Here is a 16188-nt window from a genome sequence, read left to right as displayed (position 1 = left end):
CAACCCGCGCTGCCTGTGAGGGCGGTGAAGCTGGGGAGAGAAGCTAGAGACAGGTAGTTCAGCCGGGACAGTGCAGACCAGACGGAGACACGCTTCCCACCCTTGTGCTCAAGCCAGCTGCTCTGGGAGCCTCCTTAGGAATCCTTCCATTGCATCGCTGGACATATTTTAACGTGGAGTTCATGGAAGGAAAAAGTCTGGGGAACTGAGGCACCACAGTTCTCGTTTGTGTCGTCTTTTCATTACTCTGTCAAGGTCACTCTATTTTTGATAACTGCAGTTGTGGCACGTTTGCCTTTGACCTAGTGAAGTCTGATTCCATGGAGAGCTGAGATATGGTAATTCTAAATGAGATGTCAATAGCAGGGAGTTTAGTAACAATGAGGATGGAGGAGGAAAAGGAAAGGTAAGAGGAAGAAGGAGGAGGAGGAGAAGAAGAAAGAGAAGGAGACGGAAAGAGATACAAGATTTATTATATACTTACTAAAGGGAGGACACTCTGGAATCTTGTATGAGTCATGATCACAGCCCAGTGAGGATGCCGCTGTTACATCTGTTTTGCATACAATAACCAATGGTGGACGCTCAGAGGTGTCTGTAACTCGCCTATGATCACACAGCTAATGAGGGGCAGAGCTGGGATTCAAAAGCCCACCCTGTCCCTCTCAGAACACCACAGGTGGCTGTAATGAGATGGTATTTATGTTTAGGAAATTTTACAGACATATTCCTCAATCTAAAAATACAAATGCATTCCACATGATTTATTGAATGCCTATCAGTATAACAACTTTTAATCAATACCTGCTAGTTTCATAGTCAAAGCACTGAAATAAATGCAGAGATCTTCTCATCTGCTTTTCTTAGTACTTTATGTGAAATCACTTCTTATGATTTCCAATTTTAAAGACCATAAAATAAAGGAAGACCCCATTTATTTTTTTCTCCTATCAAATTTTAATACACATTCTTGGAAATGGTTCTTGTATATGTGTAAGTATGTGCATGCATGTGTGTGTGTGTGAATTTTATATATATATATATATATATATATAAAACACTACAATTCATAAATTATTATTGTTGGGCAACATCTCAGTCAATTCCATTTTCTCAGTTTTATATTCTGAAGAACCCTGCTGATTCTGTTTTCAGGGTTGTTGGTTTTTTTTTTTTTTAACATTTACTGACTGCCAACAAAGGATATTTTATTTTCTACCAGTTTCCTCAACTTAGAAATACAGTAATTATCAAATTATCATTATGAAGAGTATTGGCACATGTCCAAAAAAGGAGATTTAAAAAAGGAAACCTTATTTTCTTGTTACAAAACCACCACATTATAGGAGCGTTTTCTCTTAATTCTTAAAATGTTGTCTAATCAAACAATCTAGAGAACCCCCATTTGAGAATGACCCATTATAGCAATGGAGAGATTTTATATTGCCTTATCAGAGGAGATGAATTGTATTCTCTGTAAATTCTACCATAATTGTGTCCATTTTCTGATTTTGCTTTAGTTTGGTCGTTAGCTATAAAATTACTGATAAGTAATAAAACACAGGTCAGAGTATTAAACCCTTGTTGCAAATACCACCTAATCATAACAAGGAAATATCAACTGAAAGCCACAATTCCAAGCATTTACCTATAAAATATAGTTTAAATAACAAGACCTTTTTTTTTTTCCTTCTCGGTGTGGCTTGCTAAGATTTTATATTGCTCCCATAGCTTGGCATCTAGCTTAAAAAAGAAAAAGAAAAAAAACCTGTTTCTAGGACCTTCTTTGGTAAACTCCACTTGAGAATAAATTATCTTTAATTATTAAATATTCATCAAGTGTTTTGGTCATTTTATTTTTTTGTCTGGCAAGGAATTTCATGCCATATAACCACTTGTCTTTATAATGAAGAAAAGTGAATGCTTGTAATAGTTGCTCTGGCTAATTCTTCCCAACCCATTGCCCTTCTTTTAAAAAGAACATTATAGTGGTGGTCTTATTTATGGTGTTTTAAGGCTCCACAGAATTCTTATAAATGGTCTCTGACCTGTAGTTTGTATGAGGCTGTAATGCTCATGCATAGAACAAGACAAATGAGCAAAATCGTGAGACCCCAAGGGGAGGACTTGGGCAAAACCAGGGACAGCAAAGGCAGAAAACAATGATACAGTGGTGATGATGTTGTCTTTTCTTCTTATTACATGACATCTCCTATTACTAAAAACGTACTTGACCAAATATTTGTTCCATCCTCCTCGTATGATTTGACATCTCAGTAAATTTATGGCCAGCATTTCTCAACATGCATTTTGAAAGAACGGTTGGTTCAAAGAAATGCTAGCAGATGTTACTTGAAAAAGGGTTCTAAGATCAAAGAAGTTTGGGGAATACTAAACTATAGAAAGTTAAACAGGTTTCTTTTCTCAAGGGCTTCCTAGAGCTTTTAGTATGATCCTGTTCATTGTGAATTGCAATGAGAAGCATATAGATTTGCAACATATCCTGAATGTATTTGCCCTTTGAAACTTTTTTCATATAGTATGCTTGTGAGAACGATGTCCCACAGAACCCACTTGGGGAAACATTGAAATAAGCAACTACAAAGTTATTGCTGGGTGCATCTTTAAGTGCAGGAGGCTGGCAGAGGGGTGGGTAAGTGGTAAACTTCCCTCTCCTACTGCTGACACAATTGGCTAGGATGGGAAAGGAACATGAACTGTCACAGGAGAAACAATTAATCGAAAAGTGGGCATTTTTCATGGGAATACTAACTCCAAGGTGATGTGACATGGCACTCTCTTCATATCACTGGGTTTGGCCTCCTTCTAACCTCAGGAGGTCAAACTAGTCCCAGTAATTGTGGTTCCCCTATAAACTATCTCCAAAGGTGATGGAACTCCTGTCACTGTAGATATTTAAACAGACACTGAATGACTACCTTATAGCAAGGTGAGGGACAATGGAACTTCGACTGGTTGGGTAAGTACTTTAAAGAACCCTTCCAAACCTGACAGTCTATGGTTTTAAGATTGTAAGTTAAAACACTCTATTCTTGCGCGGAATCACCATGCCACGCTAGTAGTACATTTTTCTCTTAGAGATTCTTAAGAAAGTCTCAAATTGGATCATTTTGCTTCTTCCTCAGGAATGGTTTAGTGGCTTTCACAAGGTGGGCACTAGGAATGCAGAAGGCATTCACAGAGCACATCTACCCATGCAGATTAACAGGGAAACCTTCTTATCTAGGTTTCCTGTATTGTGTAGAAAATCTCAATAATGCTTCACTCTAAAAGTCTGAAAGAGCTTCATGTGTCTCAACAAATTAGAGAATTGAAAACAGCATTCTCAATAGTGTTCTCTGCAAATAAAGTCATGGAACTTTATAAGATACCATGTAACTACAAATACAGCTATTTCTGAAGATGAAAATACCATCATCACCCATAATGACCTTATGAATTTTGCAATTTATTTTAAAAATATTTATAAATGATCCACATGAACTTGTTAAATGTATGTGTTTTTTGAGTATCTGGTAAAACAAGTCCATATGACAGCATCCCCGTTCCCTCAACCATTTCATTTTTCTATGACCAAGTCGTAATGTTAAAGGATTCAACAATCCACCTGCTCTGGTCAGGGGTTGACCAGGAAAACAAGCTCAGGATTATATGCAGGCTCTCACTGCAGAAGAATATTTGTCTTCATGCCTAAATCTGCAACATGAGTGCAAGGGATTTTGAACCTATCTCTTCCAAATCAATGATGCCTTTATTCTTTCATGTTTTGTGTTTAATTCCTGTAAATATCCTCTTTCTTTGAGGGAGATTGAGGCTTCTAAGTTTCTCATTCTCCCACAATGTCCCTCACTCCAGAATCATGTCTTGATACTCAGTCCCAGAGTATTTTTCCCTCAAATTCTGGGTAACCTTTATCATCCAGTCACGTTACCTTATTTGGTAATGTGATAAGACTTAAAAACAGCATATGTACATATCCATATATATGTACATATATATATATATGTTGTTATGTACAATCACTTAAAGCTATTCTATTATTCATGTAAGTATGAATAAAGGTTAATTCCTACCAGTTTTTTTTTTTTTTCTCTGAGGGGTGCATGATATAGGAAAAAAATCTGGAGTTGAGAGTTAGAAGCCCTGAGTGGGATCAGTCATTTAACTTCTCCAACCCTCAGTCTTTAAGTCACTAGAGGACCAGTCTGCACACATGTTATGCAAAATGTGCTTTTTAACTCATGTATCACCAATAGCATAATACTTTTCAAAGCAAGCTCCTGAAATTTAACAGATTCTCAAGTCATGAATTTTAAATTTAACGTGTTTATAGTAATACCCACTTTCTAAACTACTGTTTTAAAATAGTGTCATTTATATTTTTTACGTTTTTTAAATTTTATTATGTTATGCTAATCACCATACATCATTAGTTTTTGATGTAGTGTTCCATGATTCATTGTTTGCGTATAACACCAGTGTTCCATTCAGTACGTGCCCTCTTTAATACCCATCACCAGGCTAACTCATCCCCCACCCCCTCCCCTCTTGAACCCTCAGTTTGTTTCTCAGAGTCCATAGTCTCTCATAGTTCATCTCCCCCTCCAATTTCCCCCCCTTCATTTTTCCCTTCCTACTATCTTCTTTTTTTTTAACATATAATGTATTATTTGTTTCAGAGGTACAGTTCTGTGATTCAACAGTCTTGCACAATTCACAGCGCTCACCATAGCACATACCCTCCCCAATGTCTATCACCCAGCCACCCCATCCCTCCCACCCCCACCACTCCAGCAACCCTCAGTTTATTTCCTGAGATTAAGAATTCCTCATATCAGTGAGACCATATGATACATGTCTTTCTCTGATTGACTTATTTCGCTCAGCATAATACCCTCCAGTTCCACCCATGTCATTGCAAATGGCAAGATTTCATTCCATTTGATGGCTGCATAATATTCCAGTGTGTGTGTGTGTGTGTGTGTGTGTACCACATTTTCTTTATCCATTCATCTGTTGATAGACATCTTGGCTCTTTCCATAGTTTGGCTATTGTGGACATTGCTGCTATAAACATTGGGGTGCACGTACCCCTTCGGATCACTACATTTGTATCTTTGGGGTAAATACCCAGTAGTGCAATTACTGGGTCATACGGTAGCTCTATTTTCAGCTTTTTGAGGAACCTCCATACTGTTTTCCAGAGTGGCTGCACCAGCCTGCATTCCCACCAACAGTGTAGGAGGGTTCCCCTCTCTCCGCATCCCCTCCAACATCTGTTGTTTCCTGACTTGTTAATTTTAGCTGTTCTGACTGGTGTGAAGTGGTATCTCATTGAGATTTGGATTTCCCTGATGCCGAGCAATGTTGAGCACTTTTTCATGTGTCTGTTGGCCATTTGGATGTCTTCTTTGGAAAAATGTCTGTTCATGTCTTCTGCCCATTTCTTGATTGGATCATTTGTTCTTTGGGTGTTGAGTTTGATAAATTCTTTATAGATTTTAGATACTAGCCCTTTATCTGATATGTCATTTGCAAATATCTTCTCCCATTCTGTCTTTTAAATAAAAAAAAATAGTTTGATGTGAATTTCATTCTTTTGTAAAATAGATAGTGATTTTCCATTTAGATCTGAATTTTCTATTGAACATATTTCTATTCAAAAGAAAATATAAGGCATGGGTTATACATTTCCTTCAAAATCTGTCAATATGAATCTGGATCCGAAAGTCCATAAAGTCCATTCCTTTTCCTTAATACTCAGGAAAAGTCACAACCTATGTATTTGACTGTATTTGTAAATTAAGCATCTTTCTAGTCACAAAGGAACTATTTATTGCATAACTTCTTTACTAACAAGTCATGGAAGCCAACTGAAATGTAGGCATAAATTTTATGAATGACCACATTATTGAGTAGTAGATATAAGTAATCGTCATCAGTTTTACACAGACACATGAAAACATTTCCATGCCCTATTTACTTATGTGATTTATCAACAGATAACTTAATGAGTGCCTGTGTGTCAGGCTAGATGCTGCCATGTGATCTATACCTTCCTAGAATGTACCATATGGAAGGATTGATAGTGAACAAAGAATGCCAGCCATGGTGACGTTAGGCATGAGAAGCTCAAGGTGATTTCCTCTGGGATATTATCAGGAACACAACATTCCCAAACTCCCTCCCAGATTCCCTCACTCTCTAGGACATCTGGTGCACAAAGGATGCATCATCTACTTTTTGTGTGTAGATCCAAAGATCTCATAAGGATGTGGGAGAATACGTCAGAGTCTGGACAAGGAAATAGAAATGAAGAGAATTTCAAGGAAAGAATTGGTTAAGTAGGTATTGAAAGACTCAAGAGGCAGAAAGAAAATACAGGGTAACACAGAGAGAGTAACTGCAGGGAGAAGCTCCCTCCCTAGGGAAGGACTAGCAGAAGGAAGAGGTTGAGGGTATCAGACCCTAGAAGTTCAGATGAGGAATCCTATAGAGTTTGACCCCTTCTGAGGATGGGACAGTCTCCAGCTAGAGCTGAGACCTCTGAGTAGGCATAATATGGCTGGTTCTAGGACCATGGGGGAAAAGATGGAAACTAGAATCAATTACCAATACTCGGGGAAGGCCATTGCTGGAGTACCATTAATAGACCCCTCACACAAAACAGTTAGGAGCAAGTCCCTTCTCCCTCCTCCAGTCATATGGTCTCCCTGGAGTCTCTTCTATTAGCAGAACTGAATGGAGACGGTAAGCAAAAGAAAGGTGAAGTTTGCAGGGTTCTAGCCCCAGTATTTTTTTTTTTTTTAAGAGAATGTGTTCTTTTTTTTTTTCTTTTTTTAAGATTTTATTTATTTATTCATGAGAGACAGAGAGAGAGGCAGAGGGAGAAGCAGGCTCCCAAGGAGCAGAGAGCCCAATGCGGGACTCGATCCCAGGACCCTGGGATCATGACCTGAGCTGAAGGCAGTCGCTTAACCAACTGAGCCACCCAGGCGCCCTAGCCCCAGTATTTCAAAGCATAATATAGAAGACTAAGTTTGTAGCTAAAAGATAATAGCTTCCTAATCGGCACTGGAAACTAAAGAGTGAGGAACTGAGGGTTGGAAGAGTAACAACTTGCTTTGAGGATATTTGGGGCCTCCAGATCTCTTTCCCCCACCTCCCCCTCCCCGGGGAAGTGGTTGCTCCCTGCCTGCCATCATTCTCTCTGTGTTCCCTCTAGGTCATTCTGTCATCTTATCTGTCCTCTAAAACCAGTACAACCAATTCTCTATTTGAAATTTTCATTGCTTTTGTTTCCCCAGCAGGGATGGGCCTTGTTGGACCTCTTCTGTCTTTCTAAATTCCAGACACTCACACTGGGTAGTGCCTGCCCTGCTTGGTCACTGTGACGGAAGCTACCTTGCTTGCCTTAAAAAGTCCTGTCTGCCTCGGCCTGGATCCTGACCAGTTTTCCTAACCAGTACCTGATGTTGACTTGCTTGTCTCTATTACTAGTTAGCCCTACGTTAGATCCTGTCTTTGGAAGACATTCATCAGAGAATTGCTTTGTAGCCCTCTCTAGCCCCTTACCATGCTGTTTGGAACATTTATGTGGGAGGGTATGTCCTTGAAGAGTGGGGGAGGGTATGTCCTTGAAGAGTGGGGGAGGGTAGAAATTAAGGAAAAATAACCAATATATACTACCTGGTTGGTAACTTACTTATTAGTTTACACACATTAACTCACTTAATTTTCCAAATAACCCCATGAATTAGATATTATTCCCATTTAACAGATGAGGTTCAGCAAACTGAAGGAATTTACTCTAATTTGCACCCACATTCAAACCTGGTTCTACCTGACTTCAGCGTCTGTGCACCTTCTGATCTAATGCTTTTGGTGGAGCATGGGGTCACAGACACCAGCCTGACTAGAGACATCCTAGCATTACTCAACTTCAGTGAGGATGAAATATTGTCTCCATATCCTAAACTGACTTCACTTTTTATATATAGTAATCAGCAATTCCGTATTAACCCAATTCAACAAAGATTTATTGAATCTCATGTGTGGCAGACAATGTGACGATGATAGTTAACACATTTACCAAGGACTTACTGTGTGTTGGGTGCTGTTTCATACACATGCCTTATGCCTCATTAATTCTCAGAACAACTCTAAAGATGGGTGCTATTATTAATAACCTCATTTTACAGATAATGTAACTGAGGCCCAGAGTAGCTATGTGGCATGGCCAAGACCTCAGAGCTAGGAACTGGTGGAGCCAAGGAGAGAACCTAGATAGGCTCTACAGCCCATGGTCTTAACCATTATGCTCTATTTCCTCATGTATAAGAGGCTGGAGAGACAAAAAGGAACAAGTCATGGGCAAGGAGATCAGAGTCTAGGTGGTGAAACATGGAGAACCAACGAGATCTGATAAACACACTTGTAAAGAAACACACACTGTAAAGAAAGTAGCAATTCGTTTTGCCTGGGAAAATCATAAAAGATCTAAAAAGACGAAAGTGTAGATTTCTGTTTTGGAGGTTGAATCAACAGATCCTGGTAATGTGTTATGGAAGAGAGAGGTAGGAGCACGGGGTGGCTCTGTGGAGGAGCAGATCTAAGAAGGTAGATTCAGAAATTCAGATCATTTAGCACTGAGTGGGTGATAAGAAGTAGGCAGCCAATTAAAAGAATTTTTTTGAAGGTTGGGGCTCCTGGGCGGCTCAGTCGGTTAAGCGTCTGACTCTTGATCTTGGCTCAGGTCATGATCTCAGAGCTGTGAGATCAAGCCCCGCGTTGGGCTCTGTGCTCAGCCGGCAGTCTGCTTAAGATTCTCTCTCCCTCTGCCCCTCTCTCCCTACTCTCTCTCTCTCTCGAAAATAAATAAATAAACCTTAAAAAAAATTGAAGGCTTAGATGTGAGATAAGAGTCACGATAGTTTTATATATTTTGAAATGTCCAACACAGAAATTTCATGGGAGTGGGTGTGTGGTTCTAGGAAGAATGTGTAGACACAAAGAAATGGGATTTTCTTACTTTTCTTCTGGGCAGGTGCTATGACCAGCTAGCTAGTCGAGATGAAAAGGCATAGATCTGAGACAGGACAGTGGCCCTGATGTCTGGGAACTGGCAGCCTGGTTATCAGCCGGGTCTTGGTGCCACTAGGGGCTGACCTGGTACCATAATCAGCCAAGCCACAGCTTCTCCTGTTGAAAATGAAGGATTTCACAGGACATTTTTCAAATCACAAAAAATGCTCAAATATTCCTCATCCTGGCTAATATGGGGGACTGAGTGAGGGGGCCGCATCTTTTACAGCTTTAGCTTCCCTCTAGTCTGCTCTCCCGATAAACCAGGGATTAAAATACCCAAACATAGAACTGTCCCCTCTTACTGACAGTACCCAATCCAGAGAAACCGCCCCCCCCTTACTGGAACCACCCCAAAATCACACAGCCAAAGCCTGAGTCTTGTATATAGTAAGACCTTTCTGACAACTTCTTGCTGAGCTACTTCATGATTCCCCGTAGGGGGCTTGGGTAAGATGGCAGATGTGAGGGGGAGCCCCTGGCACCCCTGGAGATACTGGAGAGGGAAGGACCAAGGCTAGAACTCTCCACGGGTCTGAGTTGCTCCATGGCTAACAGGGGACTTGGGGCTTCTGACATGTCTGTCCCCCCACCACCCACAAAGGCCCCAGCCCACTCCCAGAGAGAGTTGATCAGGGAAAGGCACTGAGTCACCCACAAGTGCGCTGAAGCAAAGTTTGGAAGGAGGGAGTCTCAGGGCAGCTCTGCAGGAAGATGGAGCTCCAGAAACCTCTCCTGGGCTAGGAAGAGATGCCAGGCCCCCACGCCAGTGAAGCCCAGGTGTGATGCTTGGAGCATGTGTCCAAGGTGCTCCAGACTTCTCTGCCAACCCCAGGACCCTCAACCTGGAGAGAGTTCCATGCCCCACCTGCTCTGGGTCCCTTCCAAGGCTTCCCTAGGTGCTGCTTTCTGCTTAATCACCTGCGCACCCTCTGAACCACTTACTGACCATGTGACCTTGGGCAATAGGCCTAACCTCTTAGCTTCAACTTCAGAAGTTTGTTTTGAGTTTAAAATGAGAATTCAGAAAATGATGAAGAAGTCGGCTGGGACATGCAAGCCCTGAGGCGCTAGTGTCGATCCCTCCCCACCATGGCCTTGAGGGAAGAGCTGAGCAGAAGCAGCCTGGGTACAAGTCTCACCCCCCACCACCCCCCCAGCCCACTCCAGCCCTGCCACAGAGCACACACACAAAGGTTCTCTCTTGTTATAACAACCAACAAACACAACCTGTAAAGTACAGATGTGTTCCTGGTGGTCTGGAGGAGTTTTTTTTTTTTTTCCTTTCTTATCTATTTTGTTTTGTCTTAAGTGAGAAACTAAAGTCAATGAATATCTTATATCATGACTATTTTTGTCTTGATTTAAAATAGTCAGTATACACTAATTAGCCAAAGACACTTTTCACTGACAGTATCTATTTGGATGATTACTCTACTAGAAAAGCAAAATGAGAATAGTGAAAACAGTAGAAAATTGTATTGTGAATACAACATAACTTCTTAAAGCTGGTCCAATTAATAACAAAAAATATTGATCTTTAGACACTACTGATTGCAAACACCCAAACTCTAACCATAAATTTTAAAAAGCAATAAATCACTAGGAGATTGAGACACACATAGACCTATAATATTTTGTCATACAGGTGAAACAAATTAGTTACAATGAGCATGTCTTATTTAAATTGTCAGTCATTATTAGTTTCCTTCATTTTTTATCACACTAGTATATTTTTGTTTTTATCATTTATGTGAATGGGAATATTTATGTAAGAAATCCGGTGGACCGTGAATCCTTGCTTCTTGCAATAAAAGAGTAGAAACATACCTTATTTTTCATTGTTTCTTGACATGATATAATGTAATCAAATGTGACTGATGCAATCTGACAAATCCAGTCACAATAGGAAATGTCACAGGAAAACAAGGGAAAGCTACTATCTTTATCTAGACTGAAGAGAAAAAAAAACACCGTGAAATACAAAAACAAAGCTTTTGGAATATAAGCAAATAATACACCAGCACGGGGCTTGCTCAAATATCTTCTATTCAGCCCTTTTGAGATATATGCTATCATGGATATTAGGCTGATGTCATAGATTTTAGAATTTATTTTTTTCTACTGGAGGGTATTAGAAATATCACAATATGGGACCCTTTTCCCTTTTCAAGCCTGTTTAAAGACAATTGGGAACTTATGCTTTCAAAAGGACCTCTCTTCTGTGGTGTTCATGGCCCCAAGTTTGTGCCTTCCCACAGGCTTCAAGGCAACTCTAAATGGACTACACTTCAGCTCAGCTGTTTTTCCGAGACTGTACCCTGCCTCTGAACTGTGCTAAAATAACCTTGCATTATCCTAATTAGGATTATTCACAATACACACGTATTGCAAAGGGCCATTTTCATTTTCAATTAGTTGAAAAGGATTAGTTGCAGTGATACTCATATGGTACTGAATGCTATTATTATTAAACCCAATATTTTTTATTGCTGTTAAAATTATGCTCCTTACAGATATAACTTAGCTAATGGACTAAAAAGATGCTCTCTTCCTGACAAATCATTCTCTTCTAAAGAAGATTGTGAAGGTAACAATACATAAATGGAAAGAAATATATGTGTGGTGAAGAGGCTGTTTAATCACAAGTACTGGCAAACCTAAAATTAGTTCCAATTAAAAAAGAAATGCATGAAAACCAATCTGAATGTAGCAGATAAAGGGTGGCATGAAGGAGAGATTATTAAGCAGTAGCATAGAACAGGACCCCAGGTGCCGTACTTCCTCATTATACCTCTGAGAGTACAATAAACCAATATAGATGGATAGATAGATAGATAGATAGATAGATAGATAGATAGATACACACACACACACTCCAAGGAATAATTTTACATGGTGGTTACACTTCAGATGAACAAGTACATGTTTTTTGGAGGAAAGACCATAACAACTTGGTTTTTACTTCCAAAATACAGTGGCATGTTAATTGCTTGATCAGCCAAATGAAACTAAATGTAATTAAGACTAGTGTGGGGTTAATTTGATCCATAATTATGTTATATAAAGTAAATGAAAATTGTTTCTTTCCTAAATTGCAATTCATTAAAATTACAGATATTAAAATAAGATACTATAAAATTACATGAAGCATGTACACATTAATAGCCATTAGTAATAGCTTGATATTTCTATCTAAGCAACAGTTTATTAGGATGCCAAAAGGTGATATTTGACCACTCACATCACTGATTTTTTTTTACTCTGTTTTTCTGTTTTTCTAAGAAATTCTTTTTTTTTTATTTTTAAGGAAGCAAAGTATTTTAATCTTAGTATGTTTTTGTCCTTTCTAGATATCTATCATCTGCTAAAATACCTTTGGGTCAATCCTTATGGAATCTTTATTAGAATACAAACACAGGTATTTAAAAATTCAAAATGGCAAACAGATATGTACATTTCATACAATGTCAAACGCATACAGTGGAGGTGAAGAACATTTTTGTTCAAAGGGCAAATTTTGCATCTCTGATTAAAATCATCATCTTGTATCTATTCATATAATGTTTTTGTCAACCTCATTAAAAAAGAATTGAACATAAAAAAACATGAGTTGAAGGAGAAAGAACTAAACATTTACTGAGTAATTATCCTGTTGTTGCGTACTGTGCTATGCACTTTAAATACCTATTTTTACCCTTTTATGAAGTTAATGTCATTTCTTCTTCTTTTAAGGATGACAGAACTGAGATTGAGAGAGATTAAGGAGCCTGCCTGAAGTTACGGAGATACTTGTACTATTTAGTGTGAGGTGGGGGAAGGGTCCCTTTCTGTTACACATGATGGCAAAACACAGTGGGAAAAAAACTGATTTGCTGGGATACAACATAGTGTTTTAGTCCCACTTTACATTCTTACTCATTGAAGATAATCTGTTTCTTTCTGGGAAAATAGAAACCAGAATGTCATAACATCTCATCTCTGCGCCCCTTCACATGACACTAAATACAAGTTGGCCAAATAATCCTATCATTCTGAGTCCCCCAGACTATCTCACAGGGACTCCTTAGTAGTAGAGAGGGAAATACTGAAGGCTAGTGGAATTATCTCACTGAGTAGTAATAAATGCCTTACACACGATTCTACTGGGTACACGTAGAAAAGACCCATATTCAGGGCAAGACAGAAAGCGTCAGAGGATTATTATACTGTGCTATGGGAGGGAAGAGACAAGGAAGAAAGAATTGCCTAAAACAGTAGAAAGTGTTTCCAGATTCTGCTGGCCTTCTTATATGTCATTGTTTTTTTTACATCTAGTCACTTTGGAATTGAGGAGAAAAGTGGTAACTTGAAGATCTGATATAATCTTAAAAGAAAAGCATTTACGAGAGGATTTGCTCACAACACGGATCAGTAGCGGCGTACCTGTTAGAGATCAGCAATATTAGAACCAAGTCTAGCTGGAGCTTCAATGTGCCACGATGCATGTACTCACTGTGGTGAAGCAAGGTATCTGCATACCCAGGAGAATCTGATATACTTTCTCTGTTTGCACAATCAAGTGTCACCAGGTTACTATGAGTAGTAGTCTACAAACATTAACAGATGTTTCGCAGTAATTGATTGTACTGCACAAATAAGAACAAACATCCTAAAATTCCTTGGAAATCATCTGCATTTCTCTTCAAGTTAAAGCCACATTTCATCCATGAAAAAATGAAACTAAAGGATAATCGTACTTAACAAGTTGCCAGAACACATTATTTACAGTAAGCAGGTATGCTTAACAAACCAAATATTTAATATTTCATGCATGCAAAACAGGCAGACATAATAGCCATTAGCATTCCAGGTGAGGCAGAACATGCAAATTTACTCAGCTATTAAAGAATGAGTCATATGCTATTTAATATATCAAAATAGTTTATGTATATTAGAGTAAACAGTGAAATCACAATAGGAAAAAAATGGATTTGGTTCAGATGTTGAGCTGCTATGTAAACCAATTATCTATCCGGAGGGAAACAGCTCTGTCTACAACTACTTAGGCTCTAGGGCCTATTACAAACCCTGGAGTGGGCTGTTGTTTCTGTTCTCAAGGGAATTTACCACGTCACACTAGAAATAGCTGACAATAATTAGAGAGCCTGCTTCTGCCAGTATTGCACACATTTTTAATACCTTCCTAAGTATTATGGGAGATAATACACAAGGTCTTTAAAATTCTAGTCATGCCACAACAAGCCATGGAAAGGACAACTAGACAATAGCCCCAAACTGGACTGTGACAGGCTAATTATTGTGGCTTCATTAGAAAACCTCTTTTTACATAGGTCACCTGGGAAGTGTAATTAAAAATGCATTATTGGTGTATTTTTTATTGAAGCAATTAAATTAGAAAGCCAAAAAAATAATTATATGAGGAGCAAATAATAATGTTGGTCAACAGCGTTTATCTAAGAAAGAGAGAACGCGTTAGTGGTTCATTAGCAGTAAATGTGTTAACGGGAATCTGTTTGAAAAATGAGCCATGGAATGGCTTTTAAATACGCAGATTAAAGGATTTATAATGTCAAGTTTAACACAGAAATTACAGATAGTATTACATAACCATGAGTAATAGCACCTTTAATCTGACTTAGTAAAATGATTTACATCATACTTTATGCTGCTTCAGTTGTATGAGTATTATACGTGCTGCATCTCAGATAGATGATTTCCCTTATATTTTTTACACACTTATGGATCTGTTCTTCTTGCTTCCTAATTATGTGGTACATCTAAATAATTAGATGTTAAAATATGTATCATCTAGGGGCAGAATGTTTGTCTTGGATATCTGTTCTATGTAGGAATACCAGAACATGACACCATTTATTTAGGAAAATTTTCATAAAGCCCTAAATATATCATACCAAATCACCCTTCTCTCACCTCAAAACTCTCCTGGTATTTCTTTACATCATCATCATCGTCATCTTTACCACCACTATAATTATCATAATCACTAACAATTAATAAATGCTCTTTACTTGCCAGGAACCGAACATTGCCTATATTATTTAGAAGTTTAATTCTTCAAATAACCTTAAAAGATTGATATTTTATCTCCATTTTAAAAATGAGGAGAATCAATAAAATATAATCAATCTCTCTGGATATATCTATAAGCATTGCGCTCTCTTCAGTAGACTCTCCTAAGCTCGCAATAATTTTTTCCCCTATCCTACTGGAAATTGCCCGTATTTTAAAACTTGGTATTTTTAATGGGTATTCTTTGAGAAGAGATAGATAAGCATCTTCTAAGTAAGAATCTCACATGCAATCCTTTTCATCCCTTTGGGCGGGAAAATCACATTCAGAGAGGTGGAGGAGAGAGGAACATCAGTGACGGAGGGCTGTGAATGCCAGGGCACACGAGTGAAGGAACGGATAAATGATACAACCTTGTTGTGAAACATGGGACTCTCGATGCAAGAAAATACCTTTATGTTGACAGAAAGAAAAAACGTTCTGTTTATTTTCTATGTTAAGATTGAGCGTTGGTCTACAACTAGTTATTACCTACTGACTCTATTTAATCTTGACATATTGTGATTAGTTTAATTAATAGTCTTGGTATTGTTATGTTGCATTAGATTCTTTATTAGTGTTATTATTTTTAATATCAGTAGCACCCAATTTTGAATACCTGCTGTAAACCAGGCCTTGTGCCAGTGGCTTTACATGCATTATCTCTAAGCTTCGACATATCACTGAATCAAATTATTATTTTAGAGATGAAAAACTTGTAGGTCAGGAGGTCGAGTGACTTTTCCAAGGTCACATGGCTGACAAATTGAGGAGTTCAGATCTCAGGCCCCAGTCTGAGTCCAAATTGCATGCATTTTCTAGTATTCCACTTTGATTAGGAAAGCATTTATAAAAGGAATAAACATGGTTTTGGATCTTTTTCACATAGAAACCTTCCTTAAGCCACATTTTAAGTTCAAATTAATTCAAAATTCATAAAGCTCAAGTAACCAAAATGGTTTTCTGAGTCCCGTATATTGACAATTGGACTTATCAGGATAACTATCACAA

At 38.5% G+C, this 16188-nt stretch overlaps 1 long non-coding RNA gene across 1 annotated transcript in view; it reads right to left on the bottom strand.

Annotated features, from left to right (window-relative positions):
• Positions 1–507: 507 nt before the first annotated feature.
• Positions 508–16188, bottom strand: part of LOC118012391 — a 37475-nt gene continuing 21794 nt past the window's right edge. Inside the window, exon 3 of the long non-coding RNA XR_004679683.1 lies at positions 508–683. This is a non-coding gene — a long non-coding RNA (uncharacterized LOC118012391). The remainder of the gene's footprint in view (positions 684–16188) is intronic.

Source organism: Mirounga leonina, unplaced genomic scaffold, assembly GCF_011800145.1.
Source record: "Mirounga leonina isolate KUSES-001 unplaced genomic scaffold, KU_Mleo_1.0 Mir_151, whole genome shotgun sequence".
Classification (NCBI taxonomy): Eukaryota; Metazoa; Chordata; class Mammalia; order Carnivora; family Phocidae; genus Mirounga; species Mirounga leonina.
Note: the sequence above shows the minus strand (reverse complement) of the source record. Positions and strands in the feature narration are given on the sequence as shown.